This window comes from Tyto alba, unplaced genomic scaffold (genome assembly GCF_018691265.1).
Source record: "Tyto alba isolate M040663 unplaced genomic scaffold, T.alba_DEE_v4.0 Super-Scaffold_7, whole genome shotgun sequence".
NCBI classification, from domain to species: domain Eukaryota; kingdom Metazoa; phylum Chordata; class Aves; order Strigiformes; family Tytonidae; genus Tyto; species Tyto alba.
In genome coordinates this window covers 16,134,980-16,147,203 of record NW_024881328.1, presented here as the reverse complement: position 1 = coordinate 16,147,203, position 12,224 = coordinate 16,134,980, and positions in this window count along the sequence as shown.

The following is a 12,224-nucleotide window of genomic DNA, read 5'->3' as shown; positions in this document are numbered from 1 at the left end:
ATCTCAGGATATTAACTTTCATAGGCAGGGATGTCGCATTAGGACTTAAAACTTCTCAGACTGTGAAGGGCTTTTTTCCTGTCTCCCCCCTCCAGCACTCACCCCCACACATCCCTCCCCAGACATTACTTGTAGCTTCATTCATGACAAATCCATGGAAACTCAGTCTACATTTTTTTTTGTTACCCAGAGGTATAGCTTAACCCTGCAATAAACACTGGATGATATAAATGATGTTTATATGATTCCAAATGAGGGAGGAACCGATGTCAAGTCTTCTGCACAAATTTTGTCATGTAATGGGGGACAGGGAGATAGAATAACCAGTGTGTGCAGGAATACTATAGGAATGAGAGGTGCTTGTCAGGTTTGAATATTATTCATCCTCATATCCAAGGCTTATGATACATCCTGTCCATGCCACACTATAGTTTTGTGTATTTCTGGTTTAATTAACCTTGATATAACTCTGACAACTTCATTAAAAATGGATGAGGGTAGTGTCTGAATCATTCCCAGGAGCACAAACATGGTATTTTGAAAAGAGGTTTAAAACCCCAAAATCTGTGACATGAATCTTAAGATGAAATAAACTTTGTCTGAATGTCTGAAAAGTATTGAAAGATTACTGCATTTTAGACCTGTGTTAGTGACTGCTATGTGTATGATTTTAACAAAGGCTGGGATTTATTACAACTTCATAATAGTGATTTGGCCTCTTCAGCAGGAGATGCCAGAACTATCAGATATGGTGATAATTAAGTAGAATCTTTTCTGATTTGTGTTCAAAGGGGCCATTCCTTCCTGTATTTTATTATTCAGGTGAAGTCTCAAATGTACTCTTGAAAAAAGTATTGCTCGTGCATATAATGTTCTTTTACCCCCAAACAGAGATCTTCGTCTCCCAGAGAGGTTTCTCTGGCAGGGTTTCCCAGCAGAATAGCACTGCTCCTGCATCTCCTTATAATCCTTATATGGATCTTGGAGGAGAATGACTGAAAGAGTAAATGAAAGCAAAGGTATAAGCATGACGCGAGACCTGAAAAATCTTTTTTCAGTGAGATTCGGAGAACTCCCTACAGTCAGTTCAGTTCTTGGGGTGAAAGGCTGACTATGAGAGGAAAATATCGACTCGATAATAACCTTTTACTCAGAGTCATCCTAGGCAAATTTTAGTCAAGCATTGACTAAACTAATCTTGTTTAACACCAATAATAAATTGCGGAAATTCCTGCAACCTTCATCATTCTTGTTTTGTATTAAGTGTCATCTTGTTAGATGATTCATGCATGCATGGTACAATACGATAGATAGAGTAAATTATTGTCTGCTAATAGATTTTGTAAAAACTGGTCTGCTGTCAGGGTTGGTCCTTGAGAAATATGTCACATTATTTCTTATCAGGTTTTAAAAATCAAAGGAATGTAGGATCTTCATAGGAGTTGAGAAAATTGTTTCTGTTTTTTCCTCAGGCTGAAGACACTGCTTTTTTTCTTGCTTTCATTACTCCATGTGTGTGGACACTTGGAGCAACGGACACAAATACACAAGTTTGGCTTGAACCTGACTCTATAAGTCATGGTCATCAGAAAAATTTGAGAGAGGAATGCAGGTTGTTTTATGGAATCTTTAAGGAATCCTCCAGATTAAGCAGGTTGGTGTTTAAACCGAGAGAAGATGAAAACAGATTTCTACCTACAAAGCATTAAGACCACCAATTCCCACCCAGGGTGTTTCTATACTCCCTGAAAAGCCCTGCCCCAGGGAAACTGGAGGCCATGGTAACAAAGGAGGTTCAATAGGCTTTTGCTTTCCCCTGACAAACCGAACAGTTGATGAGCAGTCCTTAAACTTGCATTAAAACAAATGTATTAGAAGTGTGTTTGCCTCTGAAATGACAGACTTGATGTTATTGAATTATAAAGATAACTGCTTAATAACTTACAATAATTAAGGTGGTACCTAGACTGGCCTGATAATTTTGTCTATGGGATGTTGTCCCTGTACACCTCCCTCTTCAAGCTGTCTGTTGACATATAACCAAGTTTAAGTTTATGCTTCACTGGATACTATTGATAAACATTTTTAATGTATTCCCAGACATTGTCAAGTAGTACAAATTTAATTGTCAGCAGTTTTCTTAAAAAACGAAGAAAAACTATCTTTAGGGCTTCAAAATTGTAGGGAATTAAATGTGTTTTATTATCAGCCCAGATCCTTTTTCTGGCCACAGTTATATTGAAATAGTCAGATGATATTTAAGATACCTAACCAAATTCCCCAAGGCAACCAAAACCAGTGTCTGACTCGGATCCCTCCTTATCAAGATGGTGGTGGTTTTGTACCATGGTTGTGAGTCTCAGGGTATGGCTTTTGTGTGTGTCCTTTTCCTTCATACAGACATGATGTCTGTGATATACCTAGAGCCCCTCTAAATGGGTATTAAGAAATTAAGAGTGGCTAAGATATCAAGTTCCCTGATGCCTCTTTCTCCCCCATCTGACATTATTGTTTTATTGTCAACCAGTGTAACTCTAAGCAACCTCTAGGCTGCTCTAAAATTTTTGTTGATCAGCCCTGATATATATTGTTCAAATGGAAAAAAATTTACCTAATATTGAAGAACAATTGGAAGACACCAGCCTCAAATTCCACAATGAAGTAGAATACCTAATAAATGTTTCTGCATGTCTAGAGCCAATTTATTTCGATGGACTCAAAAAGCCCTGAACATTTTTAGTCTTAAGTAAACAGCACACTTTTATTTTAACAACTATATTTCTGTAAAAACCTTTGAAGTATCATTAAGTAGCAACCCATTATGCACAGGAACTGATGTTTCCCTCTTATCCTATTGCATTATGGAATTGATTTAGGCTCTTTCCACTCAACTGCATTTTAATTGGTTGTCACAGAAGGTAGGTGGAAGGCATGAGTACATTCCATCTGAGAAACCTTTAGAAAATTTGGCTAAGTGATGAAAACAGTGAAGGAAACAAAGTGGTAGGCTCCACAGTAAGTCCAGCTTGTCTGGGTTAACAATATAAAATCAGGTAAATCTTGGTCCATATGAGTCAACACCTTGGTGAAATGACCACATAATTTGATATACTGTTTTCCCTGCTTTAGTGTTCTTTATCTTATTTTTTTTTTTTCCCAAATCCTTCTATGTTTATCTCTTAAAATATTTGAGGCACTTCAGAAAACTATCAAGGAGATGTTATTTCTGAAGTTTATGTCTTCAGGCATACACCTCTTGCTTAATCTGAAACTACAGTACTTCAACCTGGAATATAATCATAAAGATAGATAGCTAGAAGCAAACAGGTAATTTTAATATGACAATTGGAAGGGATGGGGTGCTATTCTGGTATTGCTGGTGTTAAATTTTCTTATCAGACTCTACACTGAACAACTTTTCTGTTTGTTTTCAAAAAGTATATGACAGTAGAGCTGTTTGTGGGGTTTAAGTGATTTTTTTCTCTCCAGAAACTTCTTTGTATATTGACTTTGATATGCTGCCAGTTTGAATTAAGTGCATCTATCACTAGAGTGAAATCTTGACTAGTAGCCAAATTCTTGTAGTACATGGGACTATGCCAACCCTAAACAAGGACAAAAATCTCCTTTTCCTTGAAGGAAATATCCTCTTGCTTATATTTTTCCCATGAAGACTGTGAACCTTAGACTCAAAAAAGGTGTTTTCAATTTTGTCTGCTTTTGGAAGGACTAAGATTTATCAAGACTACAGCAGGTGTTTTCTGAGGGTGGCATACCTGGGATTGGGTGTTGGATGCCAGAAAGAAGCTGCAGTGGATTTATTTCCCAGAGTTCAGCAAATATGAACCAGACATATTCAAGTTCAGGGTATCCTGAAGGCCATCTTGTACAGCAGTGCATGAGTTTGCATGAACACCATTCCTCTGGGAATGGGGTGCTCTCTGATTTTTCACTTTCCGATGTTTCGTTCAGTAAGTGCTTCTACCAAAAGCAGATTTTTGTAGACCCTTACTTTTCTTGCATTATATAAAGTAAAACAAGACTCTTGTTGAAATCAATTGGAGTCTAATTCAAACAATACTTCCAAAGATGACAAACATTTAAAAATCAAATAAGTGTTCACATGGGATATATAGAAGGCTGAGGCACTCAATGACTTTTTGCCTCAGTCTTCACCAACAAAGGCTCCAGCCACACTACCCAAGATGCAGAATGGAAACGGTGGGGACTGGAAGAACTAAGAATCACCTACTAGAGAAGATCAAGTTTGAGACCTGTTAAGGAGCCTGAAAATGCATAAGTCCTTGGGTGCTGCTAAGATGTATTCACGAGTCCTGAGGGAACTGGTGGATAAAGTGGCTAAGCCACTATCCATCGTATTTGAGAAGCTGTGGCAGTCCGGTGAAGTTCCTGCTGACTGGGGTCACATGAAAGTGGTAATATAACGCTCATTTTTATAAAGGGAAAAAAGGAAGACACGGGGAACTACAGGCCAAGCAGTCTCACCTCTTGCCCAGCAGGATCACATTGCAGATCCTCCTGGAAACTCTGCTAGGCCACATTGAGAATAAAGAGGTGACTGGTGCCAGCCAACATGGCTTTACTAAGGGCAAATCATGCCTGATTAATTTGGTGTCTTTCTATGATGGAGTTACAATGTTGGTGGACGAGGGTAGAAAAACAGGTGTTACCTACCTGGACTTGTGCAAAGCATTTGACATTGTCCCACACAACATCCTTGTTTCTAAATTGTACAGACATGGATTTGACGGATGGACCACTCGACAGATAAAGAATTGGCTGGATGGTTGCACTCAAAGTGTTGTGGTCAATGGCTCAATGTCCAAGTGGAGAGCAGTGACAAGTGGCATTCCTTAAGGGTCAGTGTTGGGACCACAGCTGTTTAATATCTTTGGTGATGTGGACAGTGGAATTGAGTGCATCCTCAACCAGTTTGCCAATGACACCAATCTGTGTGATGTGGTCGACACACTGGGGGGAAGGGGTGCCAGCCAGGGGGACCTTGACAGGCTGGAGAGGTGGGCCTGTGCAAACCTCATGAAATTAAACAAGGCCAAGTGGAAGGTCATGCACATGGGTTGAGGCAATCCCAAGCACAAATACAGGCTGGGTGAGGAGTGGATTGAGAGCAGCCCTGCAGAGAAGGATTTGGGAATATGAGTGGGTGGAAAATTGACTATGAGCCAGCAATGTGTGCTCACAACCTGTAAAGCCAAACATGTCCTGGGCTGCATCAAGAGAAGTGTGGCCAGCAGGTCAATGGAGGTGATTCTTCCCTTCTACTCTGCTCTTGTGAGACTTCTCTTGGAGAGATGTGTCTAGCTCTGGGCCCCCAGTATAAGGACATGGACCTGTTGAAGTGAGTACAGAGGAGGCCACGAAGATGATCAGGGGTCTGTAGCACCTCTCTTATGAGGACAGGCTGAGAGCGTTGGGGCTGTTCAGCCTGGAGAAGAGAAGGCTTCAGGGAGACCTTCTAGCAGCCTTCCAGTACTTAAAGGAGGCTACAGGAAAGATGGGGAGGGACTCTTTATCAGGGAGTGTAGTGATAGGATGAGGGGTAACTGTTTTAAACTGAGAAAGGTTAGATTTATATTAGATATAAGGAAGAAATTCTTCACTGGGAGGGTGGTGAGACACAGGAACAGGTTGCCCAGGGTAGTTGCATTTGACCTCTCCATGGCAGTATTCAAGGCCAGGTTGGACAGGGCTTTGAGCCACCTGATCTAGTGTAACGTGTCTATGCCCGTGGCAGAGGGGTTGGAACTAGATGATTTTTAAGGTCTCTTTCAACTCAAACCATTCTATGATTGTATGATCCTGAGGTCTAGCACTAACTCTCATCATGTAAACAAGCAGGATTTTGGAAAATGTGTCATGTTGATGTATGAAAAATAAACTACACCCTGACATTTTGCAAAATTTAGAATGTCCTAGAATTAGAAACAGTCTAGCATAGCTTTAAGTGATACACTGGAGATATAAAGAGTATATAAAAAAACCTCAACCAGTCCCAGACTTTTTAAACTTTTTCATAATTAAAGAATGTGAGGTCACATGGAGCTAATCATGGGTAAATTTCAAGCAAATGAAATGAAATATTTCTTCACAAAGCACTTAGATTAAGCTGGAGGTCAGAATCAAACAGTGTAGCTGCACTTTTAAAAAGCACCAGCTAACTTTATGATCATCCATAAAATTTTTAGCTTTACCTGCTAGATGGAGTTAGTCTGTATTCATGCCTCAGGGCATTAGCTGATCACCAAATGACCAAAAAATAATTTTTCTTTTACCTATGCAAAATACTGTACTATTTCTCAAATATTAATTTTTGCCCTTTGTCTTCTGAGTAACAGTTATAAGCAGGTGCTAGAAACACAATATTGCTGTGATGGATAATTGTTAAAAAATCGGATAAAGCATCTACTCTATTTTTCTTACTGTGACAGAAGTTTGACTTTATTTTTAGCAGTCGTTTGTGGTAACAATGCAGACACAAAAAATTATGTCTTGTAATAAGATAGAATGATGCATGTAACCAGGTCCAATTTCAATCTATTTTACTTCAAACTATTTTTAAAGTATATTTTTTAAGATGTCATTAAATATATACCTGCAGATTCTTTAATTCAACAGTTATATCTATTGAAATGACATAGTGTTTTGCATTTGACTAATGTCACATATCTGATGTCCTAATAAAATGGTATCAGAGTGTGTGTTGCTGTAGCTTAGCATACAATTTTAAGCTAGTACTTGTGGGGGTTTTTTTCAGATTTTTTATCCTCTTATTCTAGGTTTTATTAGGGTAAACTTCTGGTTTATCAGAATATCCACTTAATACTCTTTGGTCACATTAATAAAGAATGCTTAAAGGCCTTTCCCATTTTAAGAACCCATAAAAACTTTATTCTTCCAAAACTGCTGTCCCTTTGAAAACCAGCTGTAAGTCATCTTCTTATCCCCTCATGATTCATGATCCTACTCTATCTGTAGAGTTAGAGTATATTGTTGTCAAAGATACTTTGTGCCATTAGGGCAATGCCATAATGCAGCTGAAGTTCAGAAATTGTGTATTAAATCTGGTTTGGAAATACATGAAGCTGAAGAGATAGGAACTAGACTGATCCACCTGGAACACATCATCTTCTGATATTCACTAACACAGGTTCATTCACAGTGTGCATATCTGCTAGGGTAAGGTCAAAGAAGAACCTAAGAGCTGAAATGCAGTGGTGAAACTGGATGTCTGAAAGGCTGTGAAAGAGGAGGCAGGTGTCCAAGACTTGTAGTCAGTGTGTAGTCAATAGTGGTGAAGAATTTTCAGGAGTAATTTCCAGAAATATTTATAACCATACAGTAAATTGTGCAAATAAACCAACCAACTCAAAAATAACCAAAACCAACCAAACAAACAAACAAAAAAAAAAAAACAAAACAAAACCAAAACCATATAAACCCCTAAAGTCCCATAAAAAGACCATGGAATCACTGTCAACTGGTAGTAGTTATCAGCAGTGAAAGGGATGTCAACTACTAGTGAAAATAGTTACCATGTTGGAAAGGATGTAGTATTATCGGAGACACCATCATTGCTGTATGGCTGTAACCAGGAAAAGAAGAATTGTTTTCAGTGTTAAGACACTTAAACACAAATAAACCTAATTTTTCCTAGTTCTGATAATACCCTGGTGTTCAACAACAATCTGCAACAGTTCCACTGGGGCCATGGTTAACTCTACCAGAGTCTCTCCAGTAAGCTTAACGTTGGGGCCTTATTTGCTGTCTGTATTCTGACTTCAATCTGTGAAATAAATATACTATCTCCTGACTGTGATGCATTTAGCTGCCTGCTTTGGTAATGATGACCTTTCCCACGGCAGAGGTGGCTTGGGTTTGTTCCTCTAGCATAAACAAGAACAGATTTTGAAAAGGAGGAAAAGGAAAGCTGTGAAGAACGGGGAGACCTTCAGGTGCAAAACCAATGCAATATGCTGAGAAGGGTGGGAAGAGCTGTTTTATTTCATAGCTTTAATTCTCAATCTGCAGGAGGGCTGGGTAAGTATGAGAAATGTGGCCTCTGAGTTTGAGACTGAGCTGTAACCTGTTTTGGAGTTGCCACTTAAAAACTTGCAGGAAAACATTGCATTGAGAGTTTCTCATATTTAATTCTGTAGTATTGTGGGAAACCAGGAAAAGAGGATGAAAAGATCCTGATCTTTTTTTTTCTTCTGTAGGCATATTTGTTTGATCGTGACAGAGCTTTGAGACCAAATAGCCTGAAAATTGCTTTCTCATTTCAGATGTTTCCATTGCTACTAAACAAATAGTTTTATTTTACAGCTTTTAAATGATCCTCCCAAGATTTTCTCCTTCTTATCCTGTTTCTCTTCCTTGATCCAGCATTTTCACTGTTGCTGCCATTCATCTGCATTTCTTTCTTCTTTGATATTGATGAACTCAACTTCAGCAGCAGAGTTCACAGAAAACATTCCCTCTTTCTCTGTGCAAGACAAGTCATATCGAAGTGGTTTACTCAAAGGGAAGGAAGGAGATAAAAAAATAAAATCTCCTTTGTAAATTATGCCCTCGGGCCAAATTCAGCTATGACGTGGGGAGCACTACCTAGTCATCTCCCAGAAGGAATGGTGCGTCTGGAATTGACCTACCTTTCTTTTGAGATGTAAAAAGATGTCTAAACTTAATTTATACTGTTCTCAGGAGGAGCAGAGTCCTGTGGGAATCTCATGGATTAGGAATAACATGACAGACAATGGCAGTGAGGGTTTCTAATCGCTGAAGGGTTTCAACACTTGGGCTGGATGCCCAGTTCCTCCCTGGTCTCTCATGTTCTTGTAAGCAAGTTCCACCACCCACATGCCCCTGTGTTTCTGCTTCAACTCATATTTCAATAATTCAGTAATGACAAACACTTGGAAAAAGCTTTGGGTGGGAATGATGGTGTCTTATGTCTGTCTTGAATATGGCCTTTTGTTCTGTTGTAACTAACGTTATTTTAATTATCAATGTGTCTACCAGTGTCCATGTTTCTTTGATGTATTTTTAGAGATTCACTTCAGGGTTTTTTTTGGTATTATTTCTTTTTGACCATGAGATAATTTTCCTGTCCCTAATGAAAACACGTGAAAAATATCCTGGATTTGTATGGGCAGGCATTTATGTGGAAGCTGAAATTATGAGAGGAAAAAGAAAGAAGGACAAGTCAGAAATCAGAGTAGGGCAACCTTTCCTAGTTTTGTCATCATCTGGTGTTATGTTGTTTAAATTAACATTCATAGTGAACAGGCAGAGCTCCTTGAAGACAGGAGTGTGACAAACATTCATATCTGTAGGTAATAAGGTCATTTTTACCGAAACTTCCCTCCCCTAGCCTTGGGCTGAATGTATCTGAGTCATGAAGGGAAACTGGCAGCATTTTTTGGCAATTCTTCACTGACTTTAATTCTTTTCTTACTTTCTGGATGGTTGAATTATTTTAAATATTCTGGGTAACTAATTTCTGAGTTTGTATATCTATATGGGGGTGGAAGGGCAGAAGGCAGGGACAAATAAGGGATCTCAGAACAGTTTATTTATGCGTAAGATTTTTCTTCCTCCACTGCTGGAATTACTGCATGAAATCCAGATGAGTGTTTCTGCTATACGAGACATCAAAACAAATAGCGTGAACAATCTCTTGCAGCTTTAAACATCCATGAATCAAAGTCTATTTCTCTCTTCATTGTTATGTTCCTACATTTCAATTAATGGGATATCTGAACAACAGCCTGGGAGTAAGAGATTTTAATATAGTAGATAAACTGAAGAAGTTGAAAGAAAAAAACCTGAGAGTGAGAAAAAAAGGATTGTCTTCATCTGCTAGGCTGTTAATGCATTTTCTCTCTAACTTCTTCAGACATTCTGTTGAGATATGTTCCATTTTAAAGTACAGGTTTCCTCACATTTTGCTTTCCTTTCTGTTTAACACTTTACCTTTTGTTGACTCATTAGATATTTCCTGAGTGTCCTCCTCTTATTAGTCATACTGTCGTGCAAAGAATGGAGGAGACTGTTTGTCCATAAGATATTAACTCTAGAAATTAACTCAAGAATTTATTTAAGTGTGTACTACAAGATTAAGGATATGGCAGAAATCAGCCTGGGCTCCTTCCTCAGCTACATAGGAGTAAACTAGAAGGAACAACATCCCCATCAACTAGCAATAAGCTAAAAAGGAGGATTGTAGGTGATCCTCAGAACCACAGATAAATGTGTAAGATGGTAATACGTAGGATGGGCCATCCATGCTGGCTGTATTTGGTGGTATACAGCGTTTCCATTCTTTCTAGTTTAAATTGATATTTTCCTTTCATGTGCAAGCATCCTGTATAAACTCTCACTTCGTACTTAATCTTCATAATGTTGGCATGAAGGACTCTGCTTGAGTGCTGTATCATTTTCTGTTATTCCTCTGTGTAAAGGAAGGTTTCTCCCTGTTCAGAAAGTCTCATTGTAGCCATTACTGCACTAGAGTTTTCTGATTCAAGCTGATAGAGAGTTGCAACTTAACTCTGTTAATGTAATATATTTCCTTTCCCTCTTTGGAAAATCCACAAGCTAAATGTCGTAGATTATTTGGAGTAATTTTATGTATTGGAGTGTGATGGGAATGGGGAAGCCTGATGACTTAAAGAAATAAACTTTCTATGACTGAACTATAGGTCTGACAGTTCCCCAGCCCCTTTAATAATTTTCAAATTTATTAGTCAATTTAAATGAAATAGAGCAGAGGTCTAAATGACAGTAACATCCTACAGATTTTGTGAAAATCAGGTTCTAGGAAGGAAAGGGATACATACAAAGAGAAGGGTACAGAAAAGTCAACTCTTAGTGATTCTTGCTTAGTTTGATCAGTGGAAATGGCTAATGCACCACTCAAAATGCAAAATCTCAAGACAAGTCACAGAAAACTGGGTTTATTTCTCAGCTAAGGCAGTGGGGGATAGCTGGGGATACTGAAGAGGTAGGCACCATAGATGTTACTGAAATCTGGGGTATTGTCAGGGGTTGTTTGGTGGCAGAGTTGTGAGAAAGACTGTAGTGTGCAGAACAACTTGAGGATAACACTTGTGGTGAACAGATGTAAACCAGAAAAGTTTATGAAAAAACATCTTCCCTGTGACAAATGTGATGAAATATATTTCTAGTTTATCACTGCTTCTTGTTTATCACTTTTACTTCAAGCCATGAGGTTTAGCTTTCATAGTCCAATGTGAATCACATTGCTTTTATTTCCAGATTGTTTTTCAGTAAACAGTTATAGACAGTATGAGAAAATACTGTATAAAAATTAGAGAAAACTGCAGGAGGCATAGAAAAATTCGGGAGATTGGGTGTTTAATTCATGTGGAAGGTTTTTTATGACAATTGTTCACTTTTTTAAACATTTTCTGATGTGCAGTAGCTTATGGTGGAGGCAAATTTTTAATTAAGATTTCTATCTATAATATTTCCATTGTAAACTCCCTTAGTTTGCAGCTTTTGTGCATAGTGTTATTAAATCTCAGAAACAATATTGTAAATTGATGTGACCACCATTTCTGGGACTGAAATAATGAGAGGTTGCTTATGAAATACTGTGATGTTTTAAAATCTGCTAGAGATGTGCTGAAAATGAAAACAATAGATGCCAAGGTTTTGGTTTTTTTTTTTTTTTTTTTTTTTTTTTTTTTTTTCCTAATGCATTTTTAAGAGCTATAATTTCAGATTGCTACTGTATATCTGGAAGAAAGGAGAAATGTGGCTTCAGATTTCATCATCACCCAAAACAAGGACAGGATAATTGCTATTATAGCTTAGCCAATGCCTAATCCATCCAAAAAATGTCATGATAAGCAATCCTCTCTGAAGTGGTCTATGGTCTTCAACTACTTCCCTTAACACTCATTTGCTTTATTTGCTTCTCTCGATGGTCTTGTATTTTTCTGTCTATGTGACCATTTTTTTATCTGGTTCATATCTTCCTTAGGTTTTATATCATCTCTGCTCATCTTTCCCTTTTTTGGGTGCTCCCATGTGATAAAAAGTATACTCGGCTGAAGCTTTGAATCCCTGGTACAACAAATCAAGTTTTAAAATAATACTGAAAGCTCACCCAAGAAAAGCAAATAAATAGGCTGTAAACTGTTTTTTTGTTGGTTTGT